Here is an 18,487-nt window from a genome sequence, read left to right as displayed (position 1 = left end):
GGGAGACTGACAAGGGGACACACAGGGACTAGTGGACAAGGCAGATTGACACAAGGGGCACATGGGGACTAGATGGCCAGGGAGACTGACAAGGGGACACACAGGGACTAATGGTCAAGGGAAACTGGCACACGGGTACAAGGGACACAAGCATAAGGGGACAAGGGAGACAGGCGCAAGGGGACACACAGGGACTAGTGGGCAAGGGACACTGACAAGGCTACACACGGGGACAAGGGATAGAAGCACAAGGGGACTCATAGGGACTAGGAGGAAGGGGAGAAGGGCACAATGGGACACACGGGAACTAGGGTGCAAGGGAGACAGGCACAAGAGGACACAAGGGGACTCAGAGGGCAGAGTAGATAGGGACGCAAGGGCTGCAAGGGGACAGAGGAAGACGGGGGGACTGGGGAGGAGGGAAGAAGGGGGCACAGGGATTACAAGGACAGGGTAGATGGAGAACACATGGTGAGAAAGGGGACAGGGGAGACTTGAGAGCAGGGCAGACGAGTCACACAGGGACAATGGGCAGGGAATGCTTGGGAGATGAGGAGCATTGGGAGACCAGGGGAGGAGGAACAAGGTGTGTACGGGGGGCCCGGAGGAGCACAATGACCTGAACCTGGGGACCTACTAGGACATGGGGCATCATAAACGCCGGTATAGTTCACTGCGGCGGGGGGAGTTGGGTGCGTCTGACCTGTTGGGCCCCTGACTTGCCAGACTGTGGTAGTTACGCCCCTGCCTCACACACACTACAGATATCATACACACACACACGCACTTCAGATATCACACACACACTATAGATATCACACACGTTATATTAAAAATACCACTATTGATGTGTATATTCGTTATATAGGCCATACTGGTGTGTGTGTATATATACACACACACGTACATATATACACAGCAGTATCACCTATATATAACGTATATACACATCAGTAGTAGTATTGCCTATAGAACGTATATAGACTGCTGTATATACATTATATAGGTGATACTATCATTATATACAGAAGCAGCCAGTATCACTTATATATTGTATATACAGCAGTATATATACATTCTATAGGCAATACTACTACTGATGTGTATATACGTTATATATAGGTGACACTGCTGTGTATATATGTACATGTGTGTGTATATATACACACACACCAGTATGGCCTATATAACGAATATACACATCAATAGTGGTATTTTCAATATAATGTATATAGACTGATATATATACACATTATATAGGTGATACTGCTGTATATAATCACTGTATCACCTATATAATGTATGTATAGCAGTCTATATACATTATATAGTGAATACTGCTACTGATGTGTATATACATTATATAGGTGATACTGCTGTGTATATATGTACGTGTGTGTGTGTGTGTATATATATATATATATATATATACATATACATATACACACACACACCGCAGTGTCACCTATACAATCTATATACATCAGTAGCAGCATTCCCTATATAATGTATATAAACTGCTATACATACATTATATAGGTGGTACGGTGATTATATACAGCAGTATCACCTATATAATGTATATATAGCAGACTTTACACATTATATAGGTGCAACTGCTGTATATACACATTTAAAAAAAATCATCTTGGGACTTACCCAGGTCCCTGAGATGGGGGGAGGTCGGTAGGATAAAGGGCTGAGGTGGGTCGGGTCCCAGCATCGGCAGTAGAGGATCCCAGGCAGGCTGGCAGCATTGGTGAGAGGCAGAGCAGTCTTCTCTGACGCTGGTTCAGGCCGGCCAGCCAGCGTCAGACACAGGTGGAGGTCCCAGCGTCGGCGGTACAGGATCCAGGCCGCAGCCAGGCAGCATTGGTGTACACCAGTCTTCTCTGACGCTGGTTCAGGCCAGCCAGCATCAGACACAGGTGGAGGACCGTCCCAGCGTCGGTGGTAGAGGATCCCGGACCCGCAGGCAGCATTGGCGTGGCGAGCAGTCTTCTCTGACGCTGGTTCGGGCCGGCCAGCGTCAGACACAGGTGGAGGCGCGCGCCCTATTGCACGCAAGCTTTTTCAAATCACGGGGTCTCCTGCTTGCTCGCGCTCGCAAGGGCAGCAGCAGACGAGCACACGCAGGCGGCAGGATCAAGGACCGCGACCATGCTCATTGCTCCCGCGACCCGCACTGACGCCGGCCGCCGTGGGCGGCCCTTGTCAGTGCGGGCAACTTAACACAGGAACATTTAAAGGGCCGGCTGGAGGCCGGCCGGCGCTATGTAGTAAAATCGCTGCCGGTCTGACCTGCCGGGCGGCGGGCCCCTGACCTGCCGGGCCCCGTCGCAGTGGCGACCGCTGCGACCGCGGTAGTTACGCCACTGTTTATAACATTCATTGTCCCAGGTTGGGACATTACTATATAAAGTCAGATCGCTGATCTGACACTTTGCGTAAAACAGTATCAGATCAGCAATCTGACAGGCAGTGCAGGAGACTGAATAACCCGGAAGGACCCCGCCAACATTTTGGAACCGTGTTCTCCATGGAAACCACCGGAACAACATGATCGCTTCTCGTTATTCCGGTGGGAGAGCGCAGGGAGCACCCTCCCTGCGTGATTGCTCTCTATGCCGCTGTCACTATTGACACTGGCATCAGAGGGGTTAAATACTCACGATCGGCGCTAGCACCGAATGTGGGCATTGCTGCGGAATGTCAGCTGTCGCATACAGCTGTCACCTGCACGCAATCGCCGTGGTGCTAACCATGAGACCGTGTGATCATTCCGCCCATGAGCAGTACTAGTACGGCGCATGTCGGGAAGGGGTTAAGGCACAGTGCAAAGCTCAGAAGGGAAGAGGTGCCATATTGGAGTTCAGATTTTAGTGGAATGGTTTGAGGGTACCATGTCACATTGGCAGAGCCTCTCAGGTGCCAGAACAGCAGAACCCCTCATAAGTGACCCCATTTTGCAAACTACATCTCTCATGAATTCATCTAGGGTGCAGTGAGCATATTGACACCACAGGTGTGTCACCGAACTTTATACCATTAAACAGTGAAGAAAAAAAAAATGTAATTTATTCCACAAAAATTTTGTTGTAGCTACAGATTTTTTTATTTTCCCACTGGAAAATGGGTAAAAATGGCACCAAAATTTGTCCCACAATTTCTGCTGAATGTAGAGATACCTCATACTATGCTGTACAGTACTGTATAACCACATGGCAAGACTTGGGAGGGACAGAGCGCTATTTGCCTCCTGGTGCAGAGATTTTCTTAAATACAGGTCCTTCTCAAAAAATTAGCATATAGTGTTAAATTTCATTATTTACCATAATGTAATGATTACAATTAAACTTTCATATATTATAGATTCATTATCCACCAACTGAAATTTGTCAGGTCTTTTATTGTTTTAATACTGATGATTTTGGCATACAACTCCTGATAACCCAAAAAACCTGTCTCAATAAATTAGCATATTTCACCCATCCAATCAAATAAAAGTGTTTTTTAATAACAAACAAAAAAAACATCAAATAATAATGTTCAGTTATGCACTCAATACTTGGTCGGGAATCCTTTGGCAGAAATGACTGCTTCAATGCGGCGTGGCATGGAGGCAATCAGCCTGTGACACTGCTGAGATGTTATGGAGGCCCAGGATGCTTCAATAGCGGCCTTAAGCTCATCCAGAGTGTTGGGTCTTGCGTCTCTCAACTTTCTCTTCACAATATCCCACAGATTCTCTATGGGGTTCAGGTCAGGAGAGTTGGCAGGCCAATTGAGCACAGTAATACCATGGTCAGTAAACCATTTACCAGTGGTTTTGGCACTGTGAGCAGGTGCCAGGTCGTGCTGAAAAATGAAATCTTCATCTCCATAAAGCATTTCAGCCGATGGAAGCATGAAGTGCTCCAAAATCTCCTGATAGCTAGCTGCATTGACCCTGCCCTTGATGAAACACAGTGGACCAATACCAGCAGCTGACATGGCACCCCACACCATCACTGACTGTGGGTACTTGACACTGGACTTCAGGCATTTTGGCATTTCCTTCTCCCCAGTCTTCCTCCAGACTCTGGCACCTTGATTTCCGAATGACATGCAAAATTTGCTTTCATCAGAAAAAAGTACTTGGGACGACTTAGCAACAGTCCAGTGCTGCTTCTCTGTAGCCCAGGTCAGGCGCCTCTGCCGCTGTTTATGGTTCAAAAGTGGCTTTACCTGGGGAATGCGGCACCTGTAGCCCATTTCCTGCACACGCCTGTGCACGGTGGCTCTGGATGTTTCCACACCAGACTCAGTCCACTGCTTCCTCAGGTTCCCCAAGGTCTGGAATCGGTCCTTCTCCACAATCTTCCTCAGGGTCCGGTCTCCTCTTCTCGTTGTACAGCGTTTTCTGCCACATTGTTTCCTTCCAACAGACTTACCATTGAGGTGCCTTGATACAGCACTCTGGGAACAGCCTATTTGTTGAGAAATTTCTTTCTGGGTCTTACCCTCTTGCTTGAGGGTGTCAATGATGGCCTTCTTGACATCTGTCAGGTCGCTAGTCTTACCCATGATGGGGGTTTTGAGTAATAAACCAGGCAGGGAGTTTATAAAAGCCTCAGGTATCTTTTGCATGTGTTTAGAGTTAATTAGTTGATTCAGAAGATTAGGGTAATAGGTCGTTTAGAGAACCTTTTCTTGATATGCTAATTTATTGAGACAGGTTTTTTGGGTTATCAGGAGTTGTATGCCAAAATCATCAGTATTAAAACAATAAAAGACCTGACAAATTTCAGTTGGTGGATAATGAATCTATAATATATGAAAGTTTAATTGTAATCATTACATTATGGTAAATAATGAAATTTAACACTATATGCTAATTTTTTGAGAAGGACCTGTAATTTGTGAGCTCCATATACAGAGCCCCTAACTGCACGAAGAGCAGACTCCCCTTCAAGTGACTCCATTTTTTTTTTTTTTAGAAGTTATACCCCTTTGAGAATTTATCTACAGGTATAATAATGATTCTGATTGCATGGATGTTTTCCAGAAACAAGTAGTAGCGGATGTTGTTGAGTGAAAATTGAAAACTGCCATTGTTGTGCCAGTAAGTTTTAGTCACTAGTATGTTGTAGTGCTCAGTACGTTGTGGTGCCTAGCTCATGCTTCTGGAGATATGCACCTGTAAATTAGGCTGGCTGTCATCGGTACAGAAATGCCGAACATGTCCATGCTAAATGTGGTTTAGGCACAATGCGGGGCTTGAATTTGGGAGTGCAGAATTTGCTTAATTTCTTTTGGGGTGCAAGGAGCCACAGCACTTTTCCGGAGCCTTTGTTCTATCATTAATGTGGAAGCACTTATATGTCTCTTAACAGATTATGGACATGAGTGGGGACTTGCTTTTTTTGTGGATTGAGTTGAATCTTTTATTGTGAACATTTTAGATAACATTTGGGATCACATTTATCCGGCGCTCTACGCTGAGCACTTATATCGGGATTTACATCTAAATCTTAGAGTGACGTGATTCAGATAAAATCCCTGAGGGAGCCACTCACTATAATGAGACAGAATAATTATTTGGGACTCTGTCTGGCCTCTGCTCAGCATTGTCCTTCTTCAGAAGTGCACAAAACTGTGGCGTACTGCGCTTTTATGCACGCCTAAAAAGACAAACACCGCCGGATCACAGGCCAGGCAGAGGCTACAGTGCCACCATCTGCCTCATTATAGGGAATATTCCACCCGAGGTTCTGTTGGAATCATGTATTTCAGAGATTTACATGGAATTATTGGTGTAAGCACTCAGCAGAGAGCACAGGATGAATGTAAGCCAAGCCTTACTGTGAACTATGGGAAACAGAAAGAACAAATCAACAGCAGGTGAAGAATTGGTTTTATTTATTTTTTTGCAGTTCCTCATGTGGTATAAGTGATTAGACAACATTATTCATTGGGTCGGTGTGGTTACAGCGATACCAGATTTATATATAGACTAGCTGAAGAGCCCGGCGTTACCTGGGCATAGTAAATATCTGTGGTTAGTTATAGCACCTCACATCTCTTATTTTCCCATCACGCCTCTCATTTTCCCAATCACATCTTTCATTTTCCCCCTCACATCTCTCATTTTCTCCCTCACTCCTCTCATTCCCCCCTAACACTTGTCATTTCAGCCGCACATCTGTCATTTTCTGATCACTCCACTATTTTTCCTCACTCCTCTCATTTTGCACTCACACCTTTTCATTTTCACCTCACACCTCTCATTTTCACCTCATCACCTCAGTATATACATGTTTGTCATCTCCCTTATATATAGTATACATCTGTATGTCATCTCCTGTATATAGTATATACCTGTATGTCATCTCCCCTGTATATAGTATATACCTGCTGTGTGTCATCTCCCCTATATATAGTATATACCTGAATGTCATCTCCTTCTATATATAGTATATACCTGTATGTCATCTACTCCTGTATATAGTATATACCTGTGTGTCATCTCCCCTGTATATAGTATATATCTGAGTGTCATCTCCTCCTGCATATAGTATATACCTGCATGTCATCTTCTATATATAGCATATACCTGTATGTCATCTCCTCCTGTATATAGTATATACCTGTATGTCATCTCCTCCTGTATATATATGTACCTATATGTCATCTCCTCCTCTATATAGTATATACCTGTGTGTCATCTCTCCTGTATATAGTATATACCTGTGTGTCATCTCCTCCTGTATTAGACCTCGTTCACACGTTATTTGCTCAGTATTTTTACCTCAGTATCTGTAAGCTAAATTGGCAGCCTGATAAATCCCCAGCCAACAGGAAGCCCTCCCCCTGGCAGTATATATTAGCTCACACATACACATAATAGACAGGTCATGTGACTGACAGCTGCCGTATTTGCTATATGGTGCAATTGTTGTAGTTTGTCTGCTTATTAATCAGATTTTTATTTTTGAAGGATAATACCAGACTTGTGTGTGTTTTAGGGCGAGTTTCGTTTGTCAAGTTGTGTGTGTTGAGTTGCGTGTGGCGACATGCATGTAGCGACTTTTGTGAGATGAGTTTTGTGTAGCAACATGCGTGTAGCAACTTTTTGTGTGTCGAGTTGCATGTGACAGGTTAGTGTAGCAAGTTGTGTGCAGCAAGTTTTGCGCATGGCGAGTTTTGCGCGTTGCGAGTATAATGTGTGGTGCCTTTTGAGTATGTGCAAGTTTTGTGTGAGGCAACTTTTGCATGTGTTGCAACTTTTGTGCATGTGGCAATTTTTCCGTGTGTGCAAGTTTTGCGTGTGGCGAGTTTTTCATGAGGAGAATTTTGCACTTGTGGCGAGTTTTTCAAGAGCCTAGTTTTTGCATGTGGCGAGTTCTGCGCGTGGCGAGTTTTGAGTGGCGACTTTTGTGTTTTGACTTTTATGTGGCGAGGTTGGTGTATTTGTGGTGAAATGTGTGCTGAGGGTAATATGTGTTCAAGCACGTGGTAGTGTGTGGCGCATTTTGTGTGTGTTCATATCCCCGTGTGTGGTGAGTATCCCATGTCGAGGCCCCACCTTAGCAACTGTACGGTATATACTCTTTGGCGCCATCGCTCTCACTCTTTAAGTCCCCCTTGTTCACATCTGGCAGCTGTCAATTTGCCTCCTACACTTTTCCTTTCATTTTTTCCCATTATGTAGATAGGGGCAAAATTGTTTGGTGAATTGGAAAGCGCGGGGTTAAAATTTCACCTCACAACATAGCCTATGACGCTCTCAGGGTCCAGACATGTGACTGTGCAAAATTTTTTTGCTGTAGCTGCGACGCTTCCAACACTTTTCCTTTCACTTTTTCCCCATTATGTAGATAGGGGCAAAATTGTTTGGTGAATTGGAAAGCGCTGGGTTAAAATTTCACCTCACAACATAGCCTATGACGCTCTCGGGGTCCAGACGTGTGACTGTGCAAAATTTTGTGGCTGTAGCTGCGACGCCTCCAACACTTTTCCTTTCACTTTTTTCCCCATTATGTAGATAGGGGCAAAATTGTTTGGTGAATTGGAAAGCGCGGGGTTAAAATTTCACCTCACAACGTAGCCTATGACACTCTCAGGGTCCAGACGTGTGACTGTGCAAAATTTTGTTGCTGTAGCTGCGACGCTTCCAACACTTTTCTTTCACTTTTTTCCCCATTATGTAGATAGGGGCAAAATTGTTTGGTGAATTGGAACGCGCGGGGTTAAAATTTCGCCTCACAATATAGCCTATGACGCTCTCGGGGTCCAGACGTGTGACTGTGCAAAATGTTGTGGCTGTAGCTGCGATGGTGCAGATGCCAATCCCGGACATACACACACACATACACACACACATACACACACACATACACACACACATTCAGCTTTATATAGTAGACTAGCTGAAGAGCCCGGCGTTGCCTGGACATAGTAAATATCTGTGGTTAGTTATAGCACGTCACTTCTCTTATTTTCCCATCACGCCTCTCATTTTCCCAATCACATCTTTAATTTTCCCCCTCACATCTCTCATTTTCTCCCTCACACCTCTCATTTTCTCCCTCACTCCTCTCATTCCCCCCTAACACTTGTCATTTCAACCTCACATCTGTCATTTTCCGATCACTCCACTATTTTCCCTCACTCCTCTCATTTTGCACTCACACCTTTTCATTTTCACCTCACACCTCTCATTTTCACCTCAGTATATACATGTTTGTCATCTCCCTTATATATAGTATACACCTGTATGTCATCTCCTGTATATAGTATATACCTGTATGTCATCTCCCCTGTATATAGTATATACCTGCTGTGTGTCATCTCCCCTGTATATAGTATATACCCATATGTCATCTCCTCCTATATATAGTATATACCTGTATGTCATCTCCTCCTATATATAGTATATATGTGTATGTCATCTCCTCCTATATATAGTATATACCTGTATGTCATCTCCTTCTATATATAGTATATACCTGTATGTCATCTCCTTCTATACATAGTATATACCTGTGTGTCATCTCCCCTGTATATAGTATATATCTGTGTGTCATCTCCTCCTGTATATAGTATATACCTGTATGTCATCTTCTATATATAGCATATACCTGTATGTCATCTCCTCCTGTATATAGTATATACCTGTAGGTAATCTGCTCCTGTATATAGTATATACCTGTGTGTCATCTCCTCCTGTATATAGTATATACCTGTATGTCATCTCCTCCTATATATAGTATATACGTGTATGTCATCTCCTCCTATATATAGTATATACCTGTATGTCATCTCCTTCTATATATAGTATATACCTGTGTGTCATCTCCCCTGTATATAGTATATATCTGTGTGTCATCTCCTCCTGTATATAGTATATACCTGTATGTCATCTTCTATATATAGCATATACCTGTATGTCATCTCCTCCTGTATATATTATATACCTGTGTGTCATCTCTCCTGTATATAGTATATATCTGTGTGTCATCTCCCCTGTATATAGTATATATCTGTGTGATCTCCTGTATTAGACCTCGTTAACACGTTATTTGCTCAGTATTTTTACCTCAGTATTTGTAAGATAAATTGGCAGCCTGATAAATCCCCAGCCAACAGGAAGCCCTCCCCCTGGCAGTATATATTAGCTCACACATACACATAATAGACAGGTCATGTGACTGACAGCTGCTGTATTTCCTATATGGTACATTTGTTGCTCTTGTAGTTTGTCTGCTTATTAATCAGATTTTTATTTTTGAAGGCTAATACCAGACTTGTGTGTGTTTTAGGGCGAGTTTCGTTTGTCAAGTTGTGTGTGTTGAGTTGTGTGTGGTGACATGCATGTAGCGACTTTTGTGAGATGAGTTTTGTGTGGCAACATGCGTGTAGCAACTTTTTGTGTGTCGAGTTGCATGTGACAGGTTAGTGTAGCAAGTTGTGTGCAGCAAGTTTTGCGCATGGCGAGTTTTGCGCGTGGTGAGTTTTATGTCTGGTGCCATTTGAGTATGTGCAAGTTTTGTGTGAGGCAAGTTTTGCATGTGTTGCAAATTTTGTGCATGTGGCAATTTTTCCGCGTGTGCAAGTTTTGCATGTGGCGAGTTTTCCATGAGGTGAGTTTTGCACTTGTGGCGAGTTTTGCGTGAGCCTAGTTTTTGCATGTGGCGAGTTTTGCGCGTGGCGAGTTTTGAGCGGCGACTTTTGTGTTTCGACTTTTATGTGGCGAGGTTGGTGTATGTATGGTGAAATGTGTGCTGAGGGTGGTATATGTGTTCAAGCACGTGGTAGTGTGTGGCGCATTTTGTGTTTGTGTTCATATCCCCGTGTGTGGTGAGTATCCCTTGTCGGGGCCCCACTTTAGCAACTGTACGGTATATACTCTTTGGCACCATCGCTCTCATTCTTTAAGTCCCCCTTGTTCACATCTGGCAGCTGTCAATTTGCCTCCAACACTTTTCCTTTCACTTTTCCCCATTATGTAGATAGGGGAAAAATAGTTTGGTGAATTGGAAAGCGCGGAGTTAAAATTTCACCTCACAACATAGCCTATGACGCTCTCGGGGTCCAGACGTGTGACTGTGCAAAATTTTGTGGCTGTAGCTGTGACGCCTCCAACACTTTTCCTTTCACTTTTTTCCCCATTATGTAAATAGGGGCAAAATTTTTTGGTGAATTGGAACGCGCGGGGTTAAAATTTCACCTCACAACGTAGCCTATGATGCTCTCAGGGTCCAGACGTGTGACTGTGCAAAATTTTGTGGCTGTAGCTGCGACGGTGCAGATGCCAATCCCGGACATACACACACACATACACACACACACACATTCAGCTTTATATAGTAGACTAGATGGCAGCCCGATTCTAAAGAATCGGGAGTCTAGAATCCATATATACTTTATTTATTCAAATGTAAGAATAATACAATTAATAAATAATAGTAAGAAAGAACAAAAAATGGCTGCACTCACCAGCTCTTGACAATTCTTGTTATTTAAGGTACAGTTACACAGGATCCATGAACATGCTTATGAGGGGAGGGATGAAAGACATCGACGACAACTTTGCGCTTACGTGCGGCATCGGCGGCTTTTCGCTCTGCATCATTACCATACTTTATATCAGACCTGATCTTACGTGCGCCATCAGCAGCTTTGGACTCTGTGTCATTAGTATACTTAACAGTATCCAGGCGCTTGCATCTATCCTCTGTACTCTTGTTAACACGCTGTTTGCGCTTACGTGCGGCATCGACGGCTTTTCGCTCTGCATCATTACCATACTTTATATCAGACCTGATCTTACGTGCGCCATCAGCAGCTTTGGGCTCTGTGTCATTAGTATACTTAACAGTGTCCATGCGCTTGCATCTATCCTCTGTACTCTTGTCAGCACGCTGTTTGCGCTTACGTGCGGCATCGGCGTCTTTTTGCTCTGCATTATTAGTATACTTTCTATCAGACCTAATCTTACGTGCGCCATCAGCAGCTTTGGGCTCTGTGTCATTAGTATCCTTACTATTAGAGCTCATGTTGGCTAAGCTAAACAGCTTTAAGCGTGGTGGTGGCAAACAACAGGTTAATAAGAGGCAGTGTCAGGTAGTAGGAAAATAGCCAGTTAATAATAGGCAATAGTTCTTTGCAGGAATGCAGATATTAATAAATAGGCAGTTTATATTGCAGAGAAATTGCTGGGCAATAATGGACAATGTCCTTATGTGGCAAATAATTGAGCAATATACCCAATGTGGCAAAGAAGAGGTTAATAAACGGCAGTCTCTCAGTATAACAGTCAGTGAATAATAGGCAGTATATGGAGAAAACACCAAACAAAAGTTCAAAATTGGTGTGAAAATGTCACTGAACCACTTCACAACTAAATATATATAATTTTGGTAAATGGTATTATAATTTTTTTGATGAAATTCGGCAGGAGCTTGAAGAGCAACGTCACTGGGCCCGCCTCCACACAGTAGAAACTTGCTGTGAGGTAAAAATTCAAAAATCACACCAAAATGGCGGGCGGAGTGTGTCACAGTACGGCACGTTTCTGATTGGTCGCTAGCAGCAGGCGGCAACCAATCAGACACTGGACACTGTTGACGTCACTTATCTCCGGACATTAGCTCCGGACATTAGCTCCGGACATTAGCTCCGGACATTAGCTCCGGACATTAGCTCCGGACATTTTCTCCGCACATTAGCTCCGGACATTAGCTCCGGACATTATCTCCGGACATTAGCTCCGGACATTAGCTCCGGACATTAGCTCCGGACATTATCTCCGCACATTAGCTCCGGACATTAGCTCCGGACATTAGCTCCGGACATTAGCTCCGGACATTAGCTCCGGACAAAGCCACGGAAGTTGGCACAAATTGCAGGAAGTAGTATTCTAGGCAATTATATATTAGATATATTTTTTTATGTTGTTACATTTTATGGCTGCTGTCGCACACTGAAAGACATTCTTTATTGCAAAATCAAGTTTTTGCATCTTCATATTTAAATAGGTATAATTTTTCCATATTTTGGCTGATGGAGTAATGTGAGGGTTTGTTTTTTGTGGATGAGTTGACGTTTTTATCGGTACCATTTTGGGCACATGACAATTTTTTATCACTATCTATTCAAAATTTTGGGAGGCAGAATGAACAAAAGCCAGCAAGGCAGCTTTTCCTTCTGGTCAGTACAATGACAGCGATTCCACAATCATATCGTTTTTCTATGCTGTGGCACTTTCACACAATAAAAACTATTTTATGGAAAAAAATATTTTTGCATCACTTTATTCTGAGAGCTATAACTTTTTATTTTTACGCTGACTGAACTGTATGGTGGCTTGTTTATTGTGGGACAATATTACAATTTCAGAGATACAATTTTTATTTACATTTCTCTTTTTGATTGCGTTTTATTCCACTTTTTGTTCAGTGGTATTCTGGTAAAGAATAGTTTTTTGCCACGTTTTTTTTATTTTTTTACAGTGTTTACTGAAGGGGTTAACTAGTAGCACAGTTTTATAGTTCGGGTCTTTCTGGAAGCGGCAATACCAAATATGTGTACTTTTTTGTTCATTTTAGTTTTTACTTAAATAAATGTATTTATTGGATGAATATTTTTTTTTGTTCTTTATTTTCTGATTCTTTCTTTCATATTTTTACATATTTTTTTTAAAACTTTCTTTACCTTGACCCAGGATGGGACATCAACTTTCCCTCCCCTGATCGCTGATGTAATACTCTGCAAAGCTTTTGCATTGCAGGGCATTAGATCAACATATCACAGGTAGGGAGGAGGTGTGTGAGCTCCTGCTCTGAGCTGGAACTTAAAGATCCCTGTCCCTGGATGACCCCGTGACCATATTTCGGCTGGGGGTCATAAGGAAACCATCAGCACAACGCAATCGCGATTGCATTGTGCAGATGGGAGCAGAGAGGGATTTCCATCCTCTTGCGATGACCATCGATGGCGCTGTCACTACTGACAGCAGCATCAGAGGGGTTAAATGCCCACAATTGGTGCTAGCATCTTTCGTGGGCGTTGCTGCAGAGTGTCAGCTCTCATATAGAATTTATGTGTGCACTTTACCGTGGTGGTGCTCAGTGTGAGTCCACGCGATCGTCACACAGTATACATACAGCAAATTGCAAGAATGCAGCTACCACAGAGCCGTATATATACGGCATATGACATGAAGAAGGTGCAAGCCACTGTGTGTACTTTGCACACATCGCCTGTGGGAGTACTGTTCCTTTAAGCCGCTGTGTGTACTCTGCACCCCCCACCTGGGGAAGTACTGTCCTTTAAGCCGATGTGTGTACTGTGCAAACTGTGAGAGTACTGTGCTAAAAGACGTTGTGTGTACTCTAAACTTCCCATCGTCTGCGGGATTACTGTCCTTTAAACCACTGTGTGTACTCTGCACCCTCCTTGCCTGTGGGAGTACTGTCCTATAAACTGATGTGTATACTCTGCACCCCTCACCTGCGGGAGTACTGTTCTTTTAAGCTGCTGTGTGCACTCTGCTCTCCCCACCTGTGGGAGTACTGCCCTTTAAGCCACTGTGCGTCCTCTGCACCCCCACCTGTGGGAGTACTGTCTTTTAAACTGCCTTGTGTACAGAGCAAACCCGTCTGTGAGAGTACTGTCCTTTAATTTGCTGTTTGTACTCTGCAACCCCCCCCCTCCCCGCCTGTGGTAGTACTGTTCTTTTAAGCTGCTGTCTGTTTTCTAGTAGTCTTGGAAAAAAATATTTGTCATCTGCCATCTTGATGCCATTTTTTGGGTCAAAGTTATATTTTTTTCATGTCTGCTGTGTGTTTCTTAGTAGAGTTGCAAATAAATAACTGGCATCAGCTATCTCATTGCCATTTCTAGGCCAAATAAATAATTTTTCTGGACCGGTATGTATTTTTTAGTAGTCTGGGAATTAAATAATTGGTATCACTTGTCTCGATACCATTTCTAGGTCAAACAAATAATTTTTTCTGTACTGCTGTGTCTATACGAGTTAATGTGTATAAAAAATAATTGCACTTTGCAGCATTTTTTGCAAGTAATTCTACTCTGCAGCCGTCTCTTTTCTATTTTACCGATGTGTCGTTCTAAAAAGTTACTCTATTCTGCAGCCGTCTTTTTGTGAGTAGTGGGTCTAAAAAAAATCTGCTGTAAACTGCTGTATCTGTACGAGTTGTATCTGTGTCTAAAAAATGACTGCCTTAAAACTTTTGCAACCCGGTTTTTTGGAGTACTGAGCTGAAAAGCCTCTGGGAGTGATGTGCCAAAAATCCTCTTGGAGAACTTTGCCAAAAAGCCTTTGTGTGTGCTGTGCCAAAAGGCCTATGTGCGTACTGTGCTGAAAAGCCTCTCTGTGTACTCTTTGTATCTATATCTGTTCAAATATTGTGCCTAAAAAAATTATACTCTATCGTTGCATCTGTACGATGGGCCTAAAAATAGTTCCAATATGTATCAGTGTCTGTGGGAGTACTGTGTGTAAAAACAGATCTTTTTTTACTCTGCAACTGTGTCTGTGCCAGCAAAATCTATATGTAGAATCTGCACTTGTGTCTGTGGAAGTACTCCAAAAAAATCCTCTATGGGGGTATTGTGCAAAACTCCCTGTGTAAGTGTACTGTGCAGAACGCCCTCTTTTTTATTTTTAATTTAGGGGCCGCAAAACATTGTGAATGGAAAATATAGCAAACAGCGGTACAGTCTAATAATGTCTGAGTGTGGCTAGTATACTTCTATCTTCAGATAAAGGTACGGACAAATCCTGTGGGATCCACACCTGGTTCATATTAATATGAGTATGCCCACGTTGGCTGTGGACAGGCACATTTGTCTGTCTATGATCACACCTCCTACCATGCTAAACACACTTTCTAACAGTACACTTTCCGTAGGGCATTCCACCACCTCCAAATTGTAAAGAGCAAGTTCAGGCCATATGTCCAATTTGGAGATTCAAAAGTTAAAAGGACCAGAACCATCAGTCAGTACGTGGATACATGTGAACACTTACTCTTCCACCAAGTTGTTGAAACTGTCTTGCTCATGAATTTGAACCCTTGAGCTTGTGTTCTTTGGTCCAATTATCTTTCTGCCGAGCTATACGAGACACACCTTTTCTTGGAGTGTTTGGGTTCTGTTTTTTGGCTGCAGTCTGTCTAGCTTGACGCAGGTGTTTTCCTTTGTTCACCTATCAGCTTTTGGGTTCAGCATTAGATTCTTTCCCTCAGTGGTCATTTCCTGCTGGTTCTTACATTCATTTAGATGTTCTGACATTGCATTGATATTTGGAGCAGGTCTGTGAGCTTTGAGCTAAGGATTTTCACCTTGTTATTTCCTTGCTCTACTTTGCACCTCTCTTCTGTTTAATTTAACCCCTTCCCGACCCATGACGCCACGTAGGCGTCATGAAAGTCGGTGCCATTCCGACCCATGACGCCTATGCGGCGTCATGGAAAGATCGCGTCCCTGCAGATCGGGTGAAAGGGTTAACTCCCATTTCACCCGATCTGCAGGGACAGGGGGAGTGGTAGTTTAGCCCAGGGGGGGTGGCTTCACCCCCTCGTGGCTACGATCGCTCTGATTGGCTGTTGAAAGTGAAACTGCCAATCAGAGCGATTTGTAATATTTCACCCATTATAACGGGTGAAATATTACAATCCAGCCATGGCCGATGCTGAAATATCATCGGCCATGGCTGGAAATACTAGTGTGCCCCCACCCCACCCCTCCGATCGCCCCCCCACCCCCCCGATCTGGCCGGTACACTGCTCCGGCTCCCCTCCGTCCTGTGCTCCGCTCCCCCCCGTGCTCGTGTCCGCTCCCCCCGTGCTCCAATCACCCCCCCGTGCTCCAATCACCCCCCCTGCACTCCGATCCACCCCCCCCGTGCTCCGTTCCACCCCCCCGTGCTCCATTCCAGCCCCCCGTGCTCCGTTCCACGCCCCCCGCGCTCCGTTCCACCCCTCCCGCGCTCCGATTCCCCCCCCGTGCTCCGATCCCCCCCCCCGTGGTCCCCCCCCACCCTATCATACTTACCGATCCAGCCGTGGTCCCGTCCGTCTTCTCCCGGGCGCCGCCATCTTCCAAAATGGCGGGCGCATGCGCAGTGCGCCCGCCGAATCTGCCGGCCGGCAGATTCGTTCCAAAGTGCATTTTGATCACTGAGATATAATCTATCTCAGTGATCAAAATAAAAAAAATAATAAATGACCCCCCCCCTTTGTCATCCCCATAGGTAGGGACAATAAAAAAAATAAAGAAATTTTTTTTTTCCACTAATGTTAGAATAGGGTTAGGGTTAGGGGTAGGGTTAGGGTTAGGGTTAGGGTTAGGGGTAGGGGTAGGGCTAGGGTTAGGGGTAGGGTTAGGGGTAGGGTTAGGGGTAGGGTTAGGGGTAGGGGTAGGGTTAGGGCTAGGGTTAGGGTTAGGAATGTGCACACGTATTCTGGTCCTCTGCGGATTTTTCCGCTGCGGATTTGATAAATCCGCAGTGCTAAACCGCTGCGGATTTATGGCGGATTTACCGCGTTTTTTTCTGCGCATTTCACTGCGGTTTTACAATTGCGATTTTCTATTGGAGCAGTTGTAAAACCGCTGCGGAATCCGCACAAAGAAGTGACATGCTGCGGAATGTAAACCGCTGCGTTTCCGTGCAGTTTTTCCGCAGCATGTGCACAGCGATTTTTGTTTCCCATAGGTTTACATTGAAATGTACACTCATGGGAAACTGCTGCGGATCCGCAGCGTTTTCCTCAGCGTGTGCACATACCTTTAGAATTAGGCCATGTGCACACGGTGCGGATTTGGCTGCGGATTCGCAGCAGTGTTCCATCAGGTTTACAGTACCATGTAAACATATGAAAAACCAAATCCGCTGTGCCCATGGTGCGGAAAATACCGTGCGGAAACGCTGCATTGTATTTTCCGCAGCATGTCAATTCTTTGTGCGGATTCCGCAGCGTTTTACACCTGTTCCTCAATAGGAATCCGCAGGTGAAATCCGCACAAAAAACACTGGAAATCCGCGGAAAATCCGCAGGTAAAACACAGTGCCTTTTACCCGCAGATTTTTCAAAAATGGTGCGGAAATATCTCACACGAATCCGCAACGTGGGCACATAGCCTTAGGGTTAGGGTTGGAATTAGGGTTGTGGTTAGGGTTAGGGGTGTGTTGGGGTTAGTGTTGTGGTTAGGGGTGTGTTGGGGTTAGGGTTGTGATTAGGGTTATGGCTACAGTTGGGATTAGGGTTAGGGGTGTGGGGGGGTTAGTGTTGGAGTTAGAATTGAGGGGTTTCCACTGTTTAGGCACATCAGGGGTCTCCAAACGCAACATGGCGCCACCATTGATTCCAGCCAATCTCGTATTCAAAAAGTCAAATGGTGCTCCCTCACTTCCGAGCCCTGACGTGTGCCCAAACAGTGGTTTACCCCCACATATGGGGTACCAGCATACTCAGGACAAACTGCGCAACAATTACTGGGGTCCAATTTCTCCTGTTACCCTTGTGAATCTAAAAAAATGCTTGCTAAAACATAATTTTTGAGGAAAGAAAAATGATTTTTTATTTTCACGGCTCTGCGTTGTAAACGTCTGTGAAGCACTTGGGGGTTCAAAGTGCTCACCACATATCTAGATAAGTTCCTTGGGGGGTCTAGTTTCTAAAATGGGGTCACTTGTGGGGGGTTTCTACTGTTTAGGCACACCAGGGGCTCTGCAAACGCAACGTGACACCCGCAGACCATTCCATCAAAGTCTGCATTTCAAAAGTCACTACTTCCCTTCTGAGCCCCGACGTGTGCCCAAACAGTGGTTTACCCCCACATATGGGGTATCAGCGTACTCAGGAGAAACTGGACAACAACTTTTGGGGTCCAATTTCTCCTGTAACCCTTGGGAAAATAAAAAATTCTGGGCTAAATAATTATTTTTGAGGAAAGAAAACGTATTTATTATTTTCAC

Source organism: Ranitomeya imitator, chromosome 4 (genome assembly GCF_032444005.1).
Source record: "Ranitomeya imitator isolate aRanImi1 chromosome 4, aRanImi1.pri, whole genome shotgun sequence".
Lineage (NCBI taxonomy): Eukaryota > Metazoa > Chordata > Amphibia > Anura > Dendrobatidae > Ranitomeya > Ranitomeya imitator.
The sequence above is the reverse complement of the archived record's forward strand: the minus strand, read 5'-3'. Positions refer to the sequence as shown.